Source organism: Phyllobates terribilis, unplaced genomic scaffold (genome assembly GCF_046119375.1).
Source record: "Phyllobates terribilis strain yellow unplaced genomic scaffold, ASM4611937v1 Scaffold_3__8_contigs__length_932513732, whole genome shotgun sequence".
Lineage (NCBI taxonomy): Eukaryota > Metazoa > Chordata > Amphibia > Anura > Dendrobatidae > Phyllobates > Phyllobates terribilis.
In genome coordinates this window covers 80,999,199-81,025,163 of record NW_027362763.1, presented here as the reverse complement: position 1 = coordinate 81,025,163, position 25,965 = coordinate 80,999,199, and positions in this window count along the sequence as shown.

The window sequence follows — 25,965 nt, the reverse complement described above, 5'->3', positions numbered from 1 at the left end:
CCCAGTCAGGTAAGTATGTATGTATGGAGATCGCGGGATGCGTTCAGTTTCTACGCATACCGCAATCTCCGGCGCCATATACTCCTCTTATCTGTAACGGCTGGATGTATGATTCTGTTTGGAGCCAGACTGCGCATCGCGCATGCACAGTCTATCGAGGCTTTAGACAGAGACACGCATCGCAGGTCATATTATAGACTAGATATAGAACCCGTTCTACTCCCGGGTGGCGAGCATTTTTATTGGTATATGGTCTCCCAGGCTGGTATGTGCTGCACCCCTCCTGGTATTTGTGCTGCCCCAATCCTGTCCCCGCCTTTCTATCCTGGTATGCATGGCACCCCTCATCCCTATCTTGGTATGCATGGCACCCCTCATCCCTATCCTGTAATGCATGGCACCCCTCATCCCTATCCTGGTATGCATGGCACCCCTCATCCCTATCATGGTATGCATGGCACCCCTCATCCCTATCCTGGTATGCATGGCACCCTTCATCCCTATCCTGTAATAGATGGCACCCTTCACCCCCCATCCTGTAATGTATGGCATCCTTCACCCCCAATCCTGGAAGGCATGGCACCCCTCATCCCCAATAGTGGTATGCCTGGCACCCCTCATCCCCACTCCTGGTATGTGTGGTACTCCTCATCCCTATCCTGGTATGTATGGTATCCCTCATCCTGGTATGCATGGCACCCCTCACCCCCAATCCTGGTATGCAGAGCACCGCTCACCCCCAATCCTGGTATGCATGGCACCCCTCAACTCCAATCCTGGAAGTCATGGCATCCCTCATCCCCAATCCTGGTATGCGTGGCACCCCTCATCCCCAATCCTAGTATGTGTGGTACTCCTCATCCCAATCCTGGTATGCAGGGTACCCCATCCCTCATCCTTATCCTGATACGTATGGTATCCCTCATCCTTGCATGCATGGGCCCCTCACCCACATCCTGGTATGCATGGCACTCCTCACCCACATCCTGGTATGCATGGCATCCCTCACTCCCATCCTGGTATGCATGGCACTCCTCATCCCTATGCTGGTATGCATGGCCCCTCATCCGAATCCTGGTATGCATGGCACCCCTCATCCCCAATCCTGGTATGCATGGCATCCCTCATCCCCAATCCTGGTATGCATGGCACCCCTCATCCCCAATCCTGCTATGCATGGCACCCTTCATCCCCAATCCTGGTATGCATGGCACCCCTCACCCCCCAATCCTGGTATGCATGGCTCCCTCATTCCCAATCCTTTTATGCATGGCCCCCTCTTCCCCAATCCTGGTATGCATGGTAACCCTCATGCCCAATCCTGGTATGCATGGCTCCCACATCCCCAGTCCTGGGTATGCATGACTCACTCATCCCCAATCCTGGTATGCATGGCTCCCTCATCCCCAATCCTGGTATGCATGGCATCCCTCATCCCCAATCCTGGGAAGCATGGCACCCCTCATCCCCAATCCTGTTATGCATGTTACCACTCATCCCCAATCCTGTTATGCATGGCACCACTCATCCCCAATTTGGTATGCATGGCTCCCTCATCCTCAATCCTGGAATGCATGTCATCCCTCATCCCCAATTCTGGTATGCATGGCACCCCTAAGCCCCAATCCTGTTATGCATGGCACCACTCATCCACAATCCTGGTATGCATGGCATCCCTCACCCCCCAATTCTGGTATGCATGGCTCCCTCATCCCCAATCCTGGGAAGCATGGCACCCCTCATCCCCAATCCTGTTATGCATGTTACCCCTCATCCCCAATCCTGTTATGCATGGCACCACTCATCCCCAATTTGGTATGCATGGCTCCCTCATCCTCAATCCTGGAATGCATGTCATCCCTCATCCCCAATCCTGGTATGCATGGCACCCCTAAGCCCCAATCCTGTTATGCATGGCACCACTCATCCTCAATCCTGGTATGCATGGCTCCCTCACCCCCATCCTGGTATGCATGGCACTCCTCATCCCTATCCTGGTATGCATGGCCCCTCATCCGATTCCTGGTAAGCATGGCACCCCTCATCCCCAATCCTGGTATGCATGCCATCCCCCATCCCTAATCCTGGTATGCATGGCACCTCTCTTCCCCAATCCTGGTATGCATGGCACCCTTCATCCCCAATCCTGGTATGCATGGCATCCCTCACCCCCCAATTCTGGTATGCATGGCTCCCTCATCCCCAATCCTGGTATGCATGGCCCCCTCTTCCCCAGTCCTGGTATGCATGGCACCCCTCAACCCCAATCCTGGTATGCATGGCTCCCTCATCCCCAATTCTGGTATTCATGGTACCCCTCATCCCCAATCCTGGTATGCATGGCTCCGTCATCCACAATCCTGATATGCAAGGCACTCCTCATCCCTATCCTGGTATGCATGGCACTCCTCATCCCTATCCTGGTAAGCATGGGCCCCTCATCCCCAATCCTGGTATACATGGTACCCCTCATCACTATCCTGGTATGTATTGCACCCCTCATCCTCGTATGCATGGCACTCCATCACTCATCCTGGTATGCATGGTACCCCTCATCCCTATTCTGGTATGCATGGTACCCCTCATCCTGGTGTGCATGGCACCCCTCATCCCAATTCTGCTATGTATGGCCTCCTCATCCCAGAAACCTGGTATGCATGACACCCAATCCCTCATCCTAGTATGCATGGCACCCCTGATCCTTATCCTGGTATGCATGGTACCACTCATCCCTATTCTGGTATGCATGGTACCCCTCATCCTGGTATGCATGGCACCCCATCCCTCATCCTGGTATGCATGGCACCCCGCATTCCTATTCTGGTATGCATGGCACTCCTCATCCCCTAATCCTGGTATGCATGGTCCCCTCAACCCCCAATCCTGGTATGCATGATCCTCTCACCCCCCAATCTTGGTATACATGGTCCCCTCACCCCCCAATCCTGATATGCATAGTCCCTTCACCCCCCAATCCTGGTATGTATGGTCCCCTCACCTCGCAATCCTGATATGCATTTTCCCTCACCCCCCAATCCTGGTATGCATGGCACCCCTCATCCCCAATCCTGTTATGCATGGCACCCCTCAACCCCAATCCGGTTATGCATGGCAATACTCATCCCCAATTTGGTATGCATGGCTCCCTCATCCTCAATCCTGGTATGCATGGCATCCCTCATCCCCAATCCTGGTATGCATGGCACCCCTAATCCCCAATCCTGTTATGCATGGCACCAATCATCCTCAATCCTGGTATGCATGGCTCCCTCACCCCCATCCTGGTATGCATGGCACTCCTCATCCCTATCCTGGTATGCATGGCCCCTCATCCGAATCCTGGTATGCATAGCATCCCTCATCCTCAATCCTGGTAAGCATGGCATCCCTCATCCCCAATCCTGGTCTGCATGGCCCCCTCTTCCCCAATGCTGGTATGCATGGCTCCCCTCAACCCCAATCGTGGTATGCATGGCTCCCACATCCCCAGTCCTGGTATGCGTGGCTCCCTCATCCCCAATCCTGGTATGCATGGCTCCATCATCCCCAATACTGGTATGCATGGCTCCCTCATCCCCAATCCTGGTATGCATGGCTCCCTCATCCCCAATCCTGGTATGCATGGCTCCCTCATCCCTAATTCTGGTATGCGTGGCACCCCTCATCCCCAATCCTGTTATGCATGGCACCACTCATCCCCAGTCCTGGTATGCATGGCTCCCTCATCCCCAATCCTGGTATGCATGGCTCCCTCATCCCCAATCCTGGTATGCATGGCTCCCTCATCCCCAATCCTGGTATGCATGGCACCCCTCATCCCCAATAATGTTATGCATGGCACCACTCATCCCCAATCCTGGTATACATGGCTCCCTTATCCCCAATCCTGGTATGCAAGGCACCCATCATCCCCAATCCTTGTATGCATGGCACCCCTCATCCCCAATCCTATTATGCATAGCACCTCTCATCCTCAATTCTGGTATGCGTGGCTCCCTCATCCCCAATCCTGGTATGCATGGCACCCCTCATCCCCAATCCTGGTATGCATGGTTTCCTCATCCCCAATCCTGGTATTCATGTTACCCCTCATCCCCAATCCTGGTATGTATGGCTCCGTCATCCACAATCCTGATATGCAAGGCACTCCTCATCCCTATCCTGGTATGCATGGCACTCCTCATCCCTATCCTGGTAAGCTTGGTACCCCTCATCCCCCAAATCCTGGTATGTGTGGCCCCCTCACCCCCAATCCTGGTATGTGTGGCCCCCTCACCTCCCAATCCTGGTATGTGTGGGCCCCTCACCCCCCAGTCATGGTATGTTTGGCCACCTCATCCCTTTCACGCTGTACACACATGCAAAAAAATAATCACTTATACTCACCTTTCTTCCCTGTGCTCCAGCGCTGCTGTGCCCTGTTCTGTTGGAGGCCGGGGGAGGAGTGTGGCGCCGGGGTACGTGCATGCCCATACCACACTGTCCGGTGCCATTTTGCTGAAGACAAACTGCAAATGTGTCTTCAGTAAAATGGCGCCAGATAGCACTATGCACATGCGCCTATCCGACGCCTCACTCCTGCCCCGGTCTCTGGTGAAGAGCAACGCTCCTCCTGGTCAGGTAAGTATGTAAGTATGGCACCAGAGATCGCGGTATGCATTCAGTGTCTACGCATACCGCGATCTCCGGCGCCATACACACTCCTCTTACCTGTAACAGCTGGATGCGGCCTTCTGTCTGAAGCCAGACTGTGCGTCGCGCATGCACAGTCTATAAAGGCATCAGACAGAGACACGCATCTCCCGTTATATTATAGATTGTCATGTCATTGACCAAAAACCCAAGCTCAGGACAACAGTATCTATAATATAAAGGCGGATGCGTGTCTCTGTCCGAAGCCTCGATAGACTGCGCATGCGTGACGCGCCTGCAGAGTCTATACCCCCCACAGAGGCACGCATCCCCATCCTAAACGAGGATGTGGATTGTGGCGCCAGAAATCGCGGTACGCATAAGCACTGAACGCATACCGCGATTTCCGGCACCATAACAACTTACCTATCCGGGAGGTCAGTTGCCACGGCATCTATTCAGGCAGAAGGCCGGGATCCACCGTCGGTACCGGCGCATGCGCATAGCGCACTTCCGGCGCCGTTTTATTGAAGACACATTGCAAGGGTGTCTTCAACAGACACATTGAAGACACACTAGCAGTGTGTCTTCAACAAGATGGCGCCGGAAACCGCGGTCTGCGCAGGCGCTGATCCGGCGTCAGTGCTCTCCCCCGCCCTCTTCTGACATCACTAATCATTTAAATATCTAACGCACCCCCACACTTCGCCGCCATTTTAAAAACAGAAGATTTCTGCGTCACACAGCGCCTCCAGTCTCTAGCTTAAAAAAACAAAAACATTTTGTAGTATATATAGATATATATATTACAAATATATCTATATATAAAGAAGATACTATATACAAATATATATATCTATATATACTATATAGAATAGTTATCAGAGTACTCCAACACAGTCAGCGGAGCAATCCCGCACAAAATACGTCAGCGGAGCAATCCCGCACAAAATACGTCAGCGGAGCAATCCCGCACAAAAAACCTCAGCGGAGCAATCCCGCACAAAATACGTCAGTGGAGCAATCCCGCACAAAATACGTCAGCGGAGCAATCCCGCACAAAAAACCTCAGCGGAGCAATCCCGCACAAAATACGTCAGCGGAGCAATCCCGCACAAAAAAACCTCAGCGGAGCAATCCCGCACAAAAAACCTCAGCGGAGCAATCCCGCACAAAATACGTCAGCGGAGCAATCCCGCACAAAAAAACCTCAGCGGAGCAATCCCGCACAAAAAACTTCAGCGGAGCAATCCCGCACAAAATACGTCAGCGGAGCAATCCCGCACAAAATACGTCAGCGGACCAATCCCGCACAGAAAAACGTCAGCGGAGCAATCCCGCACAAAATACGTCAGCCGAGCAATCCCGCACAAAATACGTCAGCGGAGCAATCCCGCACAAAATACGTCAGCGGAGCAATCCCGCACAAAATACGTCAGCGGAGAAATGCAGCCACTTTCTACTGAATATAAAAATCTAATAAGTCAGCGGAGCAATCCAGCCACTTTATACTGAATATATACGTCAGGGGAAAAATCCGGCCACTTTCTACTGAATATAAATATATATAATACGTCAGCAGAACAATCCGGACACTTTTTACTGAATATATATATATACAGTTATATGAAAAAGTTTGGGCACCCCTATTAATCTTAAGCTTAATGTTTTATAAAAATTGGTGTTTTTGCAACAGCTATTTCAGTTTGATATATGTAATAACTGTTGGACACAGTAATGTTTCTGCCTTGAAATGAGGTTTATTGTACTAACAGAAAATGTGCAATCTGCATTCAAACAAAATTTGACAGGTGCATAAGTATGGGCACCTCACCAGAAAAGTGACATTAATATTTAGTAGATCCTCCTTTTGCAAAAATAACAGCCTCTAGTCGCTTCCTGTAGCTTTTAATGATTTCCTGGATCCTGGATGAAGGTATTTTTGACCATTCCTCTTTACAAAACAATTCCAGTTCAGTTAAGTTTGATGGTCGCCGAGCATGGACAGCCCTCTTCAAATGATCCCACAGATGTTCAATGATATTCAGGTCTGGGGACCGGGATGGCCATTCCAGAACATTGTAATTGTTCCTCTGCATGAATGCCTGATTAGATTTGGAGCGGTGTTTTGGATCAATGTCTTGCTGAAAGATCCATCCCCTGCGTAACTTCAACTTTATCACTGATTCTTGAACATTATTGTCAAGAATCTGCTGATACTGAGTGGAATCCATGCGTCCCTCAACTTTAACAAGATTCCCGGTGCCGGCATTGGCCACACAGCCCCAAAGCATGATGGAACCTCCACCAAATTTTACTGTGGGTAGCAAGTGTTTTTCTTGGAATGCTGTGTTTTTTTTGCCGCCATGCATAATGCCTTTTTGTATGATCAAACAACTCAATCTTGGTTTCATCAGTCCACAGTACCTTCTTCCAAAAATAAATTGGCTTCTCCAAATGTGCTTTTGCATACCTCAGCCGACTCTATTTGTGGCGTGCTTGCAGAAACGGCTTCTTTCGCATCACTCTCCCATACAGCTTCTCCTTGTGCAAAGTGCGTTGTATAGTTGACCGATGCACAGTGACACCATCTGCAGCAAGTTGATACTGCAGCTCTCTGGAGGTGGTCTGAGGATTGTCCTTGACTGATCTCACCATTCTTCTTCTCTGCCTTTCTGATGTTTTTCTTGGCCTGCCACTTCTGGCCTTAACAAGAACTGTCCCTGTGTTCTTCCATTTCCTTACTATGTTCCTCACAGTGGAAACTGACAGGTTAAATCTCTGAGACAGCTTTTTGTATCCTTCCCCTGAACAACTATGTTGAATAATCTTTGTTTTCAGATCATTTGACAGTTGTTTTGAGGAGCCCATGATGCCACTCTTCAGAGGAGATTCAAACAGGAGAACAACTTGCAAGTGGCCACTTTAAGTAGCTTTTCTCATGATTGCATACACCTGGCTATGAAGTTCAAAGCTCAATGAGGTTACAAAACCAAAAAAAGTGCTTTAGTAAGTCAGTAAAAAGTAGGTAGGAGTATTTAAAACAAGAAAATGATAAGGGTGCCCATACTTATGCACCTGTCAAATTTTGTTTGAATGCAGATTGCACATTTTCTGTTAGTACAATAAACCTCATTTCAAGGTAGAAACATTACTGTGTCCAACAGTTATTACATATATCAAACTGAAATAGCTGTTGCAAAAACACGAATTTTTATAAAACATTAAGCTTAAGATTAATAGGGGTGCCCAAACTTTTTCATATAACTGTATACTACGTCAGCGGAGCAATCCAGCCACTTTCTACTGAATATATATAATACGTCAGCGGAGCAATCCGGCCACTTTCTACTGAATATAAATATATATAATACGTCAGCGGAGCAATCCGGCCACTTTCTACTGAATATATATATATATAATACGTCAGCGGAGCAATCCGGCCACTTTCTACTGAATATAAATATATATAATACGTCAGCGGAGCAATCCAGCCACTTTCCTCTGAATATATAATACGTCAGCGGAGCAATCCGGCCACTTTCTACTGAATATATATATATATAATACGTCAGCGGAGCAATCCAGCCACTTTCTACTGAATATAAATATATATAATACGTCAGCGGAGCAATCCAGCCACTTTCTACTGAATATATATAATACGTCAGCAGAGCAATCCGGCCACTTTCTACTGAATATAAATATATATAATACGTCAGCAGAGCAATCCAGCCACTTTCTACTGAATATAAATATATATAATACGTCAGCGGAGCAATCCAGCCACTTTCCTCTGAATATATATAATACGTCAGCGGAGCGATCCAGCCACTTTCCTCTGAATATATATAATACGTCAGCGGAGCAATCCGGCCACTTTCTACTGAATATAAATATATATAATACGTCAGCGGAGCAATCCAGCCACTTTCCTCTGAATATATATAATACGTCAGCGGAGCGATCCAGCCACTTTCCTCTGAATATATATAATACGTCAGCGGAGCAATCCAGCCACTTTCCTCTGAATATATATAATACGTCAGAGGAGCAATCCAGCCACTTTCTACTGAATATATATAATACGTCAGCAGAGCAATCCGGCCACTTTCTACTGAATATAAATATATATAATACGTCAGCGGAGCAATCCAGCCACTTTCTACTGAATATAAATGTATATAATACGTCAGCAGAGCAATCCAGCCACTTTCCTCTGAATATATATAATACGTCAGCGGAGCAATCCAGCCACTTTCCTCTGAATATATATAATACGTCAGCGGAGCGATCCAGCCACTTTCCTCTGAATATATATAATACGTCAGCGGAGCAATCCAGCCACTTTCTACTGAATATAAATATATATAATACGTCAGCGGAGCAATCCAGCCACTTTCTACTGAATATAAATATATATAATACGTCAGCGGAGCAATCCAGCCACTTTCTACTGAATATATATAATACGTCAGCAGAGCAATCCAGCCACTTTCTACTGAATATAAATATATATAATACGTCAGCGGAGCAATCCAGCCACTTTCTACTGAATATATATAATACGTCAGCGGAGCAATCCAGCCACTTTCCTCTGAATATATATAATACGTCAGCGGAGCAATCCAGCCACTTTCTACTGAATATAAATATATATAATACGTCAGCGGAGCAATCCAGCCACTTTCTACTGAATATATATAATACGTCAGCAGAGCAATCCAGCCACTTTCTACTGAATATAAATATATATAATACGTCAGCAGAGCAATCCGGCCACTTTCTACTGAATATAAATATATATAATACGTCAGCGGAGCAATCCAGCCACTTTCTACTGAATATATATAATACGTCAGCGGAGCAATCCAGCCACTTTCCTCTGAATATATATAATACGTCAGCGGAGCAATCCAGCCACTTTCCTCTGAATATATATACTACATCAGCGGAGCAATCCAGCCACTTTCCTCTGAATATATATAATACGTCAGCGGAGCGATCCAGCCACTTTCCTCTGAATATATATAATACGTCAGCGGAGCAATCCAGCCACTTTCCTCTGAATATATATAATACGTCAGCAGAGCAATCCAGCCACTTTCCTCTGAATATATATAATACGTCAGAGGAGCAATCCAGCCGCTTTTTTGACTATATCAAACGTCAGCAGAGCTAAATATTTTAATTAAAGTTTACAACCTTATTCGTTCCGTAATTCCATTATAATGGCCCCCAAACGCCAGCAAGTTCTTTCTGAGGAGGAAACTCAGGCAAAAAAATCAAAAAGGGCTGAAGCTCAAAAGGTTGGTAGAAGTAGGGGTAAAAAACAGCACCTTAAATTGCAGCGTGAAAAAAATACTGTCAGAAGAAAGGCTGCCCGTCATAATCTCACCCCAAAAAAGCGTCAACAGATGCGCAACGCTGACGCTGAGAGGCATAGGTCTGCCCCAGAGAGGCATAGGTCTGACCCAGAGAGGCGTAGGTCTGGCCCAGAGAGTCATAGGTCTGCCCCAGAGAGGCGTAGGTCTGCCCCAGAGAGGCGTAGGTCTGCCCCAGAGAGGCATAGGTCTGCCCCAGAGAGGCATAGGTCTGCCCCAGAGAGGCGTAGGTCTGCCCCAGAGAGGCATAGGTCTGCCCCAGAGAGGCATAGGTCTGCCCCAGAGAGGCGTAGGTCTGCCCCAGAGAGGCATAGGTCTGCCCCAGAGAGGCGTAGGTCTGCCCCAGAGAGGCATAGGTCTGCCCCAGAGAGGCGTAGGTCTGCCCCAGAGAGGCGTAGGTCTGCCCCAGAGAGGCATAGGTCTGCCCCAGAGAGGCGTAGGTCTGCCCCAGAGAGGCATAGGTCTGCCCCAGAGAGGCATAGGTCTGCCCCAGAGAGGCGTAGGTCTGCCCCAGAGAGGCGTAGGTCTGCCCCAGAGAGGCATAGGTCTGCCCCAGATAGTGTGACAGACGCTGAGCTTCAGCAGCATCGCAGCGCCAATGCTGAGAGACACAGAGGAGCCCGTACTAAACAACCTGCCCGCTGGGGTAAAAACGGAAGATCTCGCAACACTGCTTTGCTTACTGAAAACTTCAATGAAGACGACATTGGGGCATGCTATCTTGGCCCAATGAACAACAAATGCTCATTTTGTAATACCAACCATTTCCAAAATGAAATTGCAACAAACTGTTGTCATAGTGGAACCATCAAACTGGAAGAAGTGTGAATGCATCCCTATATTACTAATTGCATGAAGAGATCAGAACCAAACTCCAAGAATTTCATGGAAAACATAAGATCATACAATAGTGCAAACGCTTTTGCATCCATGGGCGCACAAATTGACCAATCAATTAACAGGCGATCAGGTCCTTTCTGTTACAGAATCCATGGGCAAATTTACCATGCAACATCTGCGTTGCACCCTAACCAAGGTGAATCACCAACATACGCCCAGTTATATATTCTGGATTCGGCACAATCCAGCCAACAGTGGATGCATTCGTAATCTTATGCAAAATCTACAAAGAATTCTGGAAGATATCAATCCTTTCTCCAGAGAATACAAAAATATGTTGCAATTTGAACAAGAAGAAATGCTAAAAGCAAATCTAGAAAACCGAATGCCAATTGAATATAGCATGACTTTCGTGAGAGAAAAAGTAAATACTATGCACCCCGGCAGAATCAATGCTCCAACTGCCAGAGGGGAAATTGCTGCCATTTTCCACAGCACAGATGGTGCACCCCCAGAAAACCGTGACATTACCATTCATCCAAAAAGTGGAATTTTACAAAATATATCTATTCTGAGTAGACTCTGTGACCCAATGTGCTACCCTTTGCTTTTCCCTTATGGGGACTCTGGGTGGACTACAGAACTAAAAAAAACAGTTGGTCGAGGAAATGTGACTCCACTTCAATGGTATTCATACCACTTTGCCATTCGTGATGGTACTTTTAACCAGTTCCTTAATGCAGGAAAGCTGACACACCAATTTATGGTTGATGCCTATTGCAAAACTGAGGCAAACCGTTTGAATTGGGTGCGCACAAATCAAAGTACTGTAAGAGCTGAAGAATATGACGTCCTTCACCAATTCATGACCAACCACCGTTTCATGAACATAAATATCCTACCTGGAAAAAAAGTCATATAGCCATCGACTTTCCAAGGAAGTCCAAGAAATATGGCACAAAACTACCAAGATGCCATGGCAATGGTCAGGAAATATGGCAAACCAGACCTATTTGTAACAGTAACGTGCAATCCAAAATGGAGGGAAATCAGGGAAAACTTACTTCCCAGTCAGCAACCATGCGACAGGCCCGATTTAGTAGCTCGAGTATTTAACATGAAACTAAAATTGCTACTTGGAGACCTAACCACATACCACAGATTTGGACGTGTTAATGGTATGGTGTATGTAATTGAGTTCCAAAAAAGAGGGCTCCCTCATGGACACATATTGGCATTTATGGCCCCGGAATACAAAGCCTGGGAAAAAGAAAGAATTGACAAAATTGTTTGTGCAGAGCTCCCGCACAAAGACACGCATCCGAAGCTTTATGAAATTGTACAATCTTGCATGATGCACGGTCCATGTGGTCCACTTAATCCAAATGCACCATGCATGGACAATGGAAACTGTACAAGGTTTTCCCAAGGATTTCTGTTCCGAAACTAATAGCAATGTAAATGGATCCCCTAAATATCAACGCCGGGATGAGAACAACTTTGTTGAACTTGGTGGAAACAGGGTTGATAATAGATGGGTTGTACCTTACAATCCTTATCTTTCCTTAAAATACAATGCCCACATAAACGTTGAGATTTGCAGTTCTACAAAGTGTAAAATATTTGTTCAAATATGTTTACAAAGGGCATGATTGTGCAAATCTACAGTGTGTTACTGCTGCCACAGAACAAGAAGCCACGGTTGAATGGGATGAAGTAAAAAATGACTTAGAAACTCGATATGTAAGTGCACCTGAAGCATGCTGGAGACTCAGGGAATATAAAATGCACCATCAACCTGACCATGTGGAAAGATGAAATGTCCACCTTGAGGACAAGCATACAATATGCTTTATAGCAGGTAAAGAAGCTGAAGCTGTGCAGCGGAAAAACACCAAGTCTAAACTTCTTGCTGGGTTTAAACTGAATCGGGAAGATCCTAATGCCCAACAATATTTCTACATTGAAATCCCTGAACATTTCACTTGGGATGAAAAAAACGTTAAATGGAAACCACGTTGCAAATGTCATAAAACCACAATTGGCAGAATGTTTAACGTTAGTCCATTAGACAGAGAAAAATACTTTCTCCGAATTCTCCTTCTCAATGTTAGAGGCGCAACATCTTTTGAGGATCTCAGAACAACTGAAGGAAACCGTTTTGCTACTTTCCAAGAAGCCTGTATTGCAAGAGGGTTAACTGATGATGACTCTGAATGGGATACTCGCCTAACAGAAGCTGCCACTTATCAAATGCCAATACAACTTACACAATTGTCTGCATTTATTTGCATCATGTGTGAGCCGTCTAATGCTGCAGCATTGTTTCAAAGGCACAATAAAAATCTTATGGAAGACTATACCAGACGTTTCCCTCATGTAGAAAAGGCCGTCTATATGACATTACATGAAATTGAGCCTGTGTTACGGACACATGGAAAGTCATTACAAGATTTTGGCCTACACCTTCCTGTTGGCAAGTACGATGATCCAATCAATTCTGGCAAATATTACGACCCTGTTGCGGAAAAGGCTTTGAGGAGAAATTCCAAATGTTAAACCCAGGACAACGAAAGGCTTTCGAAAAAATCAGAGAAGCTTTTGAGATTCCAACTTGCAACAACGTCTATTTTTTATTGACGGACCTGGTGGAAGTGGTAAAACATTCCTGTATAATACAATCATGCATTACATTCAGAGCAAAAATGAATTAGTCTTGCCATGTACATTTACAGGCATTGCTGCTACTTTGCTGGAAGGAGGCCGAACTTCCCATAATCTGTTCAAACTGCCTATACCAATTAATGAAACGTCGACGTGCAATATTCGTCATGGCAGCAATACTGCCAATGAGTTGAAAAACACCAAACTCATAATCTGGGACGAAGCTTCTACGGCTCCAGCTCATGCTGTAAATGCAGTTGACACCTTCTACAAAGAACTCATGGCTGAAGATCCAAAAGTTCCCTCCAAAAAAACGTTCGGAGGTGCAGTGTCTGTTTTTGGTGGAGATTTTCGACAAATCCTTCCTGTTGTACCACATGGCACCAGAACCGAAATAATTTCAGCATGCATGAAGAACAGCAATTGTTGGAGGAATATTGAAGTCCTCAAATTGGACCTAAACATGCGTACCAATGAGGACAATGTCCCCCAAGAACATCAAGGCTTTTCCCAATGGCTTTTAAACCTTGGAGATGGAAAACTTCAAGAACCAGGACTAGAGGAAGGTATCTTTGAAATTCCTTCTGTCTGCATTGAAAATGGATGTATTGTTGATGCTGTCTTTCCTCAAGTCATACAACCAGAAGATAAAAGCATTGCAAACCGTGCAATCCTAACTCCAAAAAACCAACATTCACATGAACTGAATGAAAATGTTCTTAGACGAATTCAGTCTGAATTGAAATGCTACACCAGTATTGATTCCATTCAGCAAGATACTGCAAATGCTGAGGAAGCAGCAAACTATCCGATGGAGTTCTTAAACAGCTTAACGCCTGGTGGTATGCCTCCTCATAGATTACATTTGAAAGTTGGAGCAGTAGTCATGCTATTAAGAAACCTTAACTCAAAAAGAGGTCTTTGCAATGGCACCAGAATGGTTGTGAAGCAAATGATGTCAAAAGTCATTGACTGTGAAATCCTCAGCGGATCATTTAAAGGTACAAGGGTATCATTCCCAGAGTTATTCTGCCCCAAGCCATCCTCATCTTCCTTTTACTTTAAAACGAAAACAGTTTCCCTTAAGACTGGCTTATGCTATGACCATCAACAAAAGTCAAGGGCAAACACTGGATTCAGTTGGCATATATTTGCCATCTCCAGCCTTCAGCCATGGCCAACTTTATGTCGCCTCTTCAAAGACAAAATCCTTCCAACAAGTCAAAGTCAAAGTTTTTGCTACTGATCAACAAGGCAACTTAAAGAAAGACCACAGAGTTTACACCAAAAATGTTCTTTACACAGAAGTTTTTGCACAATAATTTTTTTTTCCAGCTAATAGTTTAATAAAATGTAAAATGTTATATATAACAGTGAATGTGTCTTTCTGTTCAAAGCCAAAATGGGTGGCGGCTGTGCAGTGTGGTGCCTGAGTCAGAGCGTGTGCACACTGCACTACGATGCCATTTTACTGAAGACACTGTGTGTGCAAATTCCCAGACACAGTGTCTTCAAGAAAATGGCGCCAGATATTGTGAGATGCGCACACGTTGACTCAGGCACTATTTTATGGGAACAGCACATACCAGGATGGGGGCGCAGGATAGCAGCACATACCAGGATGGGGGCACAGGATGGCAGCAGCACATACCAGGATGGGGGCACAGGATGGCAGCAGCACATACCAGGATGGGGGCACAGGATGGGGGCAGCACATACCAGGATAGGGGCACAGGATGGGAGCAGCACATACCAGGATGGGGGCACAGGATAGCAGCACATAGTAGGATGGGGGCACAGGATGGCAGCAGCACATACCAGGGTGGGGGCGCAGGATAGCAGCATATACCAGGATAGGGGCACAGGATAGCAGCACATACCAGGATAGGGGCACAGGATGGCAGCAGCACAAGACCGAATTGGAGCACAGGATTAGAGCAGCACATACCAGGATGGGGGCACAGGATGGGGGCAGCACATACCAGGATGGGGGCACAGGATGGGAGCAGCACATACCAGGATGGGGGCACAGGATAGCAGCACATACCAGGATAGGGGCACAGGATGGCAGCAGCACAAGACCGGATTGGAGCACAGGATTAGAGCAGCACATACCAGGATGGGGGCACAGGATGGGGGCAGCACATACCAGGATGGGGGCACAGGATGGGAGCAGCACATACCAGGATAGGGGCACAGGATGGGGGCAGCACATACCAGGATGGGGGCACAGGATAGCAGCAGCACATGACAGGATGGGGGCGCAGGATGGCAGCAGCACATACCAGGATGGGGGCGCAGGATAGCAGCAGCACATACCAGGATGGGCGCAGGATAGCAGCAGCACATACCAGGATGGGGGCGCAGGATAGCAGCAGCACATGACAGGATGGGGGCGCAGGATGGCAGCACATACCAGGATGGGGGCACAGGATGGCAGCAGCACATTACAGAATGGGGGCGCAGGATGGGAGCAGCACATGACAGGATGGGGGCGCAGGATAGCAGCACATACCAGGATGGGGGCACAGGATGGCAACAGCACATTACAGAATGGGGGCGCAGGATGGGAGCAGCACATGACAGGATGGGGGCGCAGGATGGGAGCAGCACATGACAGGATGGGGGCGCAGGATGGGAGCAGCACATGACAGGATGGGGGCGCAGGATGGGAGCAGCACATGACAGGATGGGGGCGCAGGATAGCAGCACATACCAGGATGGGGGCGCAGGATGGGGGCAGCACATACCAGGATGGGGGCACAGGATAGCAGCAGCACATGACAGGATGGGGGCGCAGGATGGGAGCAGCACATGACAGGATGGGGGCGCAGGATAGCAGCACATACCAGGATGGGGGCACAGGATGGCAGCAGCACATACCAGGATGGGGGCGCAGGATAGCAGTACATACCAGGATGGGGGCACAGGATGGGAGCAGCACATACCAGGATGGGGGCACAGGATGGGAGGAGCACATACCAGGATGGGGGCACAGGATGGGAGGAGCACATGACAGGATGGAGGCCATATACCAATATAAATGCTCGCCACCCGGGCGTAGAACGGGTGGTTCAATAGCTAGTACATTAAAGGCGAAGTAGACTCAAAAGACCAAAGCAGATTCAACCTTAAAGAACGAGTCATTACTTCTTCTTTTACCCATGAGCCCCGCACGTCATGTCCAACTGCCCCAATGCACATTTCGAATCTTCCTCAGGGGGTGCCGGTGCGTGCGTTGGGGCAGTTGGGCATGACGTGCGGACTCACGGGTAAGTGCCTCATTCATTACCAGTATACTTATCTCTAACATTCAAGAAGTTGTCCACTACTTTATGTATCCCCCCCGGGGCCCCTAAGACTTATTGTGAATACCTTCTGTTGCTGATAATGCCTGTGAGCGGCGCTATCGGTTGCCTCTCACAGGCATCACGTGACTCCGCGCTGACGTCATGACAAGTGAGGCGTGACTCAGCACTGGGGTCCCCGCGGTGGCCGCTGGGTTGTGGGTGGGGTTACCCCCGCGTCACACCTTGCATCCACCGCGCGCTTTCCCAATGAATGGAGAGAGGCAGAGCGCGTGGTGGATGCTGGGTGTGACGAGGAGGGGTAACCCCGCCCACAGCCTGGAGTCCACCCTGGAACCTGGAAGACAAAGACCCCCGGCTGCTGCCAGCACTTGTCGTGACATCAGCGGATGTCAGAGCCGGCTGCAGCCGGGGGTCACATGATGCCTGTGAGCGGCCAGTGATAGCGCCACTCACAGGCCGTATCTGCAACAGAAGGTATTTACAAGAAGTCTTAGGGGCCCCGGGGGGATACATGGGGGGGATATAAAGTAGTGGACATCCCCTTTCAGCCATGGCGCTCTATTTTACCACCTGTGTGCCTGTTTTTATGTAATCTCCACCTATATGATGTGTGCTGCTCCTCTTTATTGATTTTGATTTAATTATACTGAGTTAGGACCTAAGCACTATAATACTGTTGTGGGGATCTATGTGATACTGCTATATCTATGTCAGATATGTAATTGGTCTGGCACCCCCACTAAAACCACGTTCCCTCCCCCACCCCCCACCCCCCCGTCCAACTAATCTCATATATGTGTGTCTCTCTTGTGATTAATACAATTGATATTGATATTTACTTTATGATTGAAGTAGTAATGACTCGTTCTTTAAGGCTGAATTTGTCATGTCATTGTATCATAACACAGGATAACAAAAAAATGGTGGTAGCCCATGCAAGTGCTGCACTCACTCTTCTGCTGGTGCAGTCACTGTGTACATACATTACATTACTGATCCTGAGTTACATCCTGTATTATACTCCAGAGCTGCACTCACTATTCTGCTGGTGCAGTCACTGTGTACATACATTACATTACTGATGCGGAGTTATATCCTGTATTATACTCCAGAGCTGCACTCACTATTCTGCTGGTGCAGTCACTGTGCACATACATTACATTACTGATCCTGAGTTACATCCTGTATTATACTCCAGAGCTGCACTCATTATTCTGCTGGTGCAGTCACTGTGTACATACATTACATTACTGATCCTGAGTTACATCCTGTATTATACTCCAGAGCTGCACTCACTATTCTGCTGGTGCAGTCACTGTGTACATACATTACATTACTGATCCGGAGTTATATCCTGTATTATACTCCAGAGCTGCACTCACTATTCTGCTGGTGCAGTCACTGTGTACATACATTACATTACTGATCCTGAGTTACATCCTGTATTATACTCCAGAGCTGCACTCACTATTCTGCTGGTGCAGTCACTGTGTACATACATTACATTACTGATCCTGAGTTACCTCCTGTATTATACTCCAGAGCTGCACTCACTATTCTGCTGGTGCAGTCACTGTGTACATACATTACATTACTGATCCTGAGTTATATCCTGTATTATACTCCAGAGCTGCACTCACTATTCTGCTGGTCCAGCCGCTCCCTCTCTCCTCACACACATATTATTCTTATACACACAATAATAACTACCTACACCATGACATCTGGTCCGGTTACCAAACAAATAATAACAACATAATAAACAATAACCGACAAATTATATACAAACTAATATATACATTCTTTTTTTTTTTATTATTTTTTTTTATTATAAGTAAAATAAATACTAACTATACAAATATATACAAGACAAAACAAAACACCCCACACTCAAGCCCACCAGTCCCTCCCCGACACTGACCTGAGAGCTGGTCCTGCGCCTCATGCCTCAGTCCAACGTCCATAGGCCAGATCAGGCAGTGCCAGTTTTTCACCCAAATAACCAGTGTCCCACAAGATGAACCCACCTCCCCCCTTTTCCCTCCACCCAACCTAACACCTACACCCAAACCCATATATACAATATATACAGAAACAAACAATACAATAACCACAACTGACAAAGCCCAAGTTCGGCGCCTGCAGCCCTACATCACTGTCTGCTGATCAAAACAAAACAAAAATCTATGGTGTCAGCAGCAGCCCACCACCAGGAGAGGAGATGACCAGACTAGGGCACACTAAAAGAAAAGCCCCTCCAGAGGAGAGCGGCCCTCCGTGTACCCAGTCTCTCATACTCCAGAGAACGCACCTTCACCAGGTCACCGAGTATGGTCCTAAACACATCGTCCACTGGGAGGATTTTGCCCTGCGTCGATACTAAGCACCGTGCGTTCCACGTGTGATACCTAACCACTGCGCTAACAAGAAATAAGGTGCAGTGGTCCCGACCACCCAGGTCCCCGAATGCTCCATAGGCCAATTCCGCATAAGAGAGACCAACCAGCCAGGGCCAGTCAATGGAGGCGCCCATCCTGTTGTACACCTCTGTGTTAAAGGGACAACGAAGCAGGAAGTGGTCCATGCTTTCAAGCATGGTACCACAATGCTCCCGAGGACAGTTCCTGTCCTCAGAGCTCCTACACTTCAGATTGTCCCTCACACACAGTTTCCCATGAAAGCAGCGCCAAGCCAAGTCCCAAAACTTCGAGGGATCCTGATAGAATTCAAAAGATGCAGACCCACCCCAACATCCCGACTTGGGCAATCCCTGCACACCAGAGGCCTCTGAAAATGAGTCAACAGAACCCTTTTGTCAAGGAGCTTCCTTGGCAGAGTCCTGACCTCCCACATTCCCAGACCCCACCGATGAATTACCTTCAGAACCACAGTAGCGTAAGCCAGTAGATGTCAATGTGGTGTGCGTAGATCTTTCACTTGCCCTCCTGTCTCCCATTCCTGGAAGAAAGGCTGAAACCATCCCTTACAGCAGAATACCCACGGGGGAGCCCTCTCTTTCCAGAGGTTAGCAATATTGATCTTAATGAAGGTATTCACAAGGAATACCACAGGGTTCACCATACCCAACCCTCCTAGTCTCCTCGTATGGTAAGTAACCTCCCTCTTGACCAGGTTCAGTCTATTCCCCCATAACAGTTGGAAGAACAAACTGTAGACCCGAGTCCAGAGAGGCTCCGGCAAGATGCACACACTGCCCAGATAGATCAGCACAGGGAGCAGGTAAGTTTTGATCAGGTTTATCCTTTCCCTTAGGGTCAAAGACCAACCCTTCCATTGGTTCATCTTCTGAGTGGCGATCTCTAGCCTGCTGTTCCAATTTTGTTTGGGGCAATCCCCCTGGCCAAATTCGATGCCAAGAACTTTTGCAGAGACTTTGGGTCCTGGAAGGGTGTCCGGGAGATCAAAACCAGAATCTCCTCCTCCCAGCCAGAGACTCTCACACTTATCCCGGCTGATCTTGGACCCGGATGCCTCCGAGTAGCTATTTACTTCTGATATCAGCCACTCTGCCTCCCCATCAGAGGAAACAAAAACGGTGACATCATCGGCATACGCCACCACTCTCAGAGTGGCTTCCGGTGCTGCCCGGTCCATCACGATCCCAGCCAATGGTCCACACTCCACCCTCCTAAGAAGTGGGTCAATTGCAAACACGTACAGCAGCGGGCTCAAGGGACAACCCTGGCGAACACCACACCCAACCTCAAAAGAGCTGCCAATCCAACCGTTCACAAGCGGGAAACTCTCTGCCCCAGCGTACAAGGTCTTAAGCCAATCAACAAACCCCCCCGGCAGGCCATACCTCAGAAGGACAGACCAGAGGTACTCATGATTAACCAGATCAAACGCTTTTGCCTGGTCCAATGACAGCATGTACCCCTTCCAGTGACCAGCCCTACCCTGCTCCACCGCCTCTCGGACACAGAGTACAGCACTAATTGTACTGCGGCCCGGAACAGAGCAATGCTGGGCTCCCGAAAGGAGCCGGGGTGCAAATTTCACCAGCCGATTAAACAGCACCTTTGCCAAAACCTTCCTGTCTGCATTGAGAAGCGCTATGGGACGCCAATTCTCAATGCAAGATGAGTCCTTACCCTTTGACAAGATAATCAGGGCAGACCTCCTCATTGATTTTGGCAGAGTGCCCGATAAAAGACATTCATTGAATACCTCAGTCAACAGGGGAACCAAGGCGTCCTTAAAGGTCTTATAGAATTCAGATGTTAAGCCATCTGGACCGGGAGATTTCTTTAGGGCAAGCCCTTCAATCGCCAACTTAACTTCCTCTTCCCTGATAATCTCTGTCAAAATGCCAAGAGAGGGGTCTACCCCTGGTTCGGGGACGGCTTCAGCCAGAAAAGCCGACATCTCATCCCAATCCAGATCCCTCTTCCCCAAGAGGTGCGAGTAGAAGGATCTGACGACCTCCAGGATCCCTGATCTGGATCTTTTCAGGGACCCCGCAGTGTCAACCAGTCCTGTAACAACTTTACTATTCACTGACATCTTGCAGTTTCTGTAAGGGTCTGGCGAGCGGTACTTCCCATAATCCCTCTCAAAAACCAAAGATGCGTGTCAATCATACTGACACCTCATTAGCAAAGATTTCACTCTGGAGATCTCCTCGCGGCTACCTCCAGTTGAGACAAGATGCTCGAGTTTCCTCCTCAGGCCCTGATACAGGTGGTACCTGTCCAGGCTCCAGAGTCTCGAGAGCTGGCGGAAGAATCTCGCCACCCTTTTCTTGAACATCTCCCACCACTCTGACTTACTACTACAAAGATCCAGTAAGGGTACCTGGCTCTGAAGAAAATCCTCAAAGGACTGTCTTATCTCCGCTTCTACCAAGAGAGACGAATTGAGCCTCCAAAAGCCTCTTCCTATCCGGGGAGTCTCTGTAACATTCAGAAAAAACAAAATCAAACAGAGATCGGAGAATTTCACCTCAACAGCAGATACTGCTGAAGAGACGGCTTCCTCCTTTAAATAAAACTTGTCTATCCTGGACCTACAGTTACCTCTATGATAGGTGAACCCCTCGTGGACTGCGGTGAGCCGGATGTGGACATCTACCAGGCGAGCTTCACTAGCTACACTATTAAGGGCGACGCCATCATAAGTCAGCTTGTCTCTGGAACCTCCTCTATCTCGGGGCCTCATGACAGTGTTAAAGTCCCCTCCAAAGACGACCTGCCGACTCGTAAAAAGGTAGGGCTTGATCCTCATAAAGAGACACTTCCGGTCCCACTTAGATTGGGGACCATAGATGTTAATGAGCCAGAGCTCTTGTCCCTTCATGAGGACATCTAATATCAGGCACCTCCCCATTTCTAACTCAATAACCCGTCGGCATTCTACCGGTGCGGTAAAAAGGACCGCCACTCCGCTATACGGCTCGGCCGCAAGAGACCAATAGGAGGGCCCAAGTCTCCACTCCCTCTGCCATATTTGGCAGCCTGGTCTCTTGCAAAAAGAAAACGTCAGCTTCAACCCGGCTGAGAAAATCAAAGGCCGCCAATCTAGCCATATTTGACTTAATGCTGGCGACATTAATGGACACCAGCGTCAACGGAGTGGTGATTGAGTTAGATAGCTTTCTTCTTCCCACTTCCCTTATCCTCTGCCTCAGAGGAGGAATCCTTCCCCCTCTTTAATGATACAGAGGTGTCCATTCCCACATTTTTCCTTCTTTTTTCGTCCTTGTCTCCGGACTCTGGGCCAGTCCCTCCCCCCAAGGACCTTGCATCCCCAGGAGAAGGAGACTCGGCGCCCCCTGTAAGCTCCGCCGAAGCCAGAACCTCACCCTCAGCCTCCTCTTCTGAGGAAGAGATGTTATCAAGGGCTTGGAAGCGGTTAGAAAGACCAACTAGAGGGGAGTCAGTTTTACCTTCCTTAGGTACCTTGGTCAGAGCGGGAGAAGATATTTTATCTCCCTTCTTTCTCTTCTTTTTGGTGCCGAGCTTACGCTTGTTCTCTAGCCACCGCTTATTGTCCTCATCCATACTTTCATATTGGGAGGATTCTGAGGCAGAGGGGGTTTCCTCCCTGTGGATCCTCCTGACCTCCTCATCAAACTCATCATCCCTCGGGGCCTCAGCAGCAACACTGGCATCCAGGACAGGGGCCGCCCCCGTAGCCCGGGGCTCGCCCCGCTCCCTCTCCTGTCTGCACTTGTCTAGACGCCTCAGCTGGGCAGGCATCTTTTTATTGTTTTTCTTCCCTGGCCCCTCAGCTCCCCCACCCCTGCTAGTCCTCTCCCCAGCAAAATCGGCCTCATGGCTTTCTCCCACCGGGGTCTCGACTGCATTAGCGAAGGAGCGAGGACAACGGCTGACTGGGTGACCTAACTCACCACACAGGTGGCACCTAATCTCCACACAAGAGGCAGCAAGATGACCGACACCCCCACACAACGCACATTTCTGCACAGTGCAGTTTGCACTGAAGTGTGTAGGGTCGCCGTACCTGTGACAGAGCTTTGGTTGCCCCAGGTAGAAGACCAGGATACGATCCCTACCCAGGAAGGCAGATGATGGAATGTGGGCAACCGTACCACCTGAACACTTAAGTTTTACCATAAACGTCCAGGCCCCTGACCAGATACCAAACTCGTCGCGGTTTTTATTTGGCATCTCCACCACCTCTCCACACTGACCAAGCCATAATCATCAACATTAACAGAAATAAACACTTGAAATAGATCACTCTGTGTGTAATGACTCTACATAATATATGAGTTTCACTTTTTGTATTGAAGAACTGAAATAAACTAACTTTTTGATGATATTCTAATTTAGTGAGATGCACTTGTATATTACCTCTCTTATCTGAGATTCGTGTACAGGAGACCTATATCAGTTAGGATAGCGTTTTACAGGCATCTAGTCAGGGATTATTGCATTGTACTCCGTGCTTGAAAAAAACTATTCCCTATTGAGAACGCTGTTAGCTGCTTTTAAAATAGGGACAGGTGCTAGATGGTATTATCAGCTGGAAATGAGTGTTCATTCTGGATGTGTTTGATCATATCTCACACACCACATGGCCAGATAAGGTAGCAAAATGTTAAAATGACATTTGCGGGTGAATGCATTTTTCACCGTTGAAAAAAATGCAAAAGTGCAAAAACACATCAAAAACGATAAGTGTGAACTTAGCCCAAGGTCTGGAGGTGCATTTTTGCTTTTGGTTATTTATTTGGCTTTATATACAGTGGCAAATCCAACCAAAACAAAGCAACGAAAAAGGAGCCAATGGTTTTAAAGATATGCATCAAAATTTATTAGTACATAGATGATCAGACAAAAGCAGGAATCAGTGTGGAAAACACATGAGGAATAGAAACCCGCAACAACCCTCTCCACATGGCGGACACATGCAGGACCAAACAGTACAATTTAAGTCGGATATAGACTATCTAAGTATTTGAGGAGTAACACCATACATAGATGATATGTCAATACATATTTTCAAGTACAGCACCTATACTGGACTAGAATACCCATGCTGTTCTATACTGCTGAGTGTACGTTCCCTATCATATGCCAGATATAACCATAAGTGACCTGCTAAGTCACTATATATACATACCAGAGATATCAAGCTTCAGCAGAAGACAGTCAGGGAATAGTCAAAGATTTAGAGGTCCGTCTAAGGTCGGCACATGCGGAGCAGAGAAGCCCCGACGCGCGTTTTGGTGGTTCCCTTCGTCAGGGGGCATGTTTGCTGCCTCGCTGTCACTTGCTTATATTGGCGCCAGGCACATTTAAAGACCAGAAGTGATATCAGCGTCACTGCGGAGACCAGGACGCCAGCCGACATCCGCATCATGTGACAGCGGAGGGGCGGGGCTTAAGCCCTAACGCCACACACCGCTGAAACGCACAGTGTCATTGCGGAGGTAGAACGCCGGCCGGCATCCGCGTCATGTGACAGCAGAGGGGCGGGGCATAAGCCCTGATGCCACACACCGCTAGAACACAAAGACCGCGGGACCGGAAGTGACGTGTGCGTCACCATTGAGATCCGGACGCCGGCCAGCATCCGCGTCATGTGACAGAAGCGGGGGCTACAGAATAGCCACAACACCTCATGTCACTGGGACACGGAAAGCCGGCCGGCGCACAGACCCACATAGTCAGCACATTTGCCTGACTGTCTCCTTCACTAGACCAGGTATCATCGCATCCCTCTCATTGAAATAACGAGAGTCAGTTCTATAAGGCCAAATGTAGAAATTTTTCCAAATTTATTAAAAAAGAAAAACTTAAATATCACATGGTCATAAGTATTCAGACCCTTTGCTCAGTATTGAGTAGAAGCCCCCTTTAGAGCTAGTACAGCCATGAATCTTCTTGGGAATGATGCAACAAGTTTTTCACACCTGGATTTGGGGATCCTCTGTCATTCTTCCTTTCAGATCCTCTCCAGTTCCGTCAAATTGGATGGTGAACGTTGGTGGACAGCCATTTTCAGATCTCTCCAGAGATGCTCAATTGGGTTTAGGTCAGGGCTCTGGCTGGGCCAGTCAAGAATGGTCACAGAGTTGTTCTGAAGCCACTCCTTTGTTATTTTAGCTGTGTGATTAGGGTCATTGTCTTGTTGAAAGGTGAACCTTCGGCCAAGTCTGAGGTCCAGAGCACTCTGGAAGAGGTTTTCATCCAGGATATCTCTGTACTTGGCCGCATTCATGTTTCCTTCAATTGCAACCAGTCATCCTATCCCTGCAACTGAAAAACACCCCCATAGCATGATGCTGCCACCACCATGTTTCACTGTTGGGATTGTATTGGGCAGGTGATGAGCAGTGCCTGGTTTTCTCCACCCATACCGCTTAGAATTATCACCAAAGTTATCAAAAAGTTCTATCTTCATCTCATCAGACCAGAGAATCTTATTTCTCATAGTCTGGTAGTCCTTCATGTGTTTTTGAGCAACTTCTATGCGTGTTTTCATATGTCTTGCACTGAGGAGAGGCTTCCATCGGGCTACTCTGTCATAAAGGCCAAACTGGTGGAGGGCTGCAGTGATAGTTGACTTTGTAAAACTTTCTCCCATCTCCCTACTGCATCTCTGGAGCTCAGACACAGTGATCTTGGGTTTGTTCTTTACCT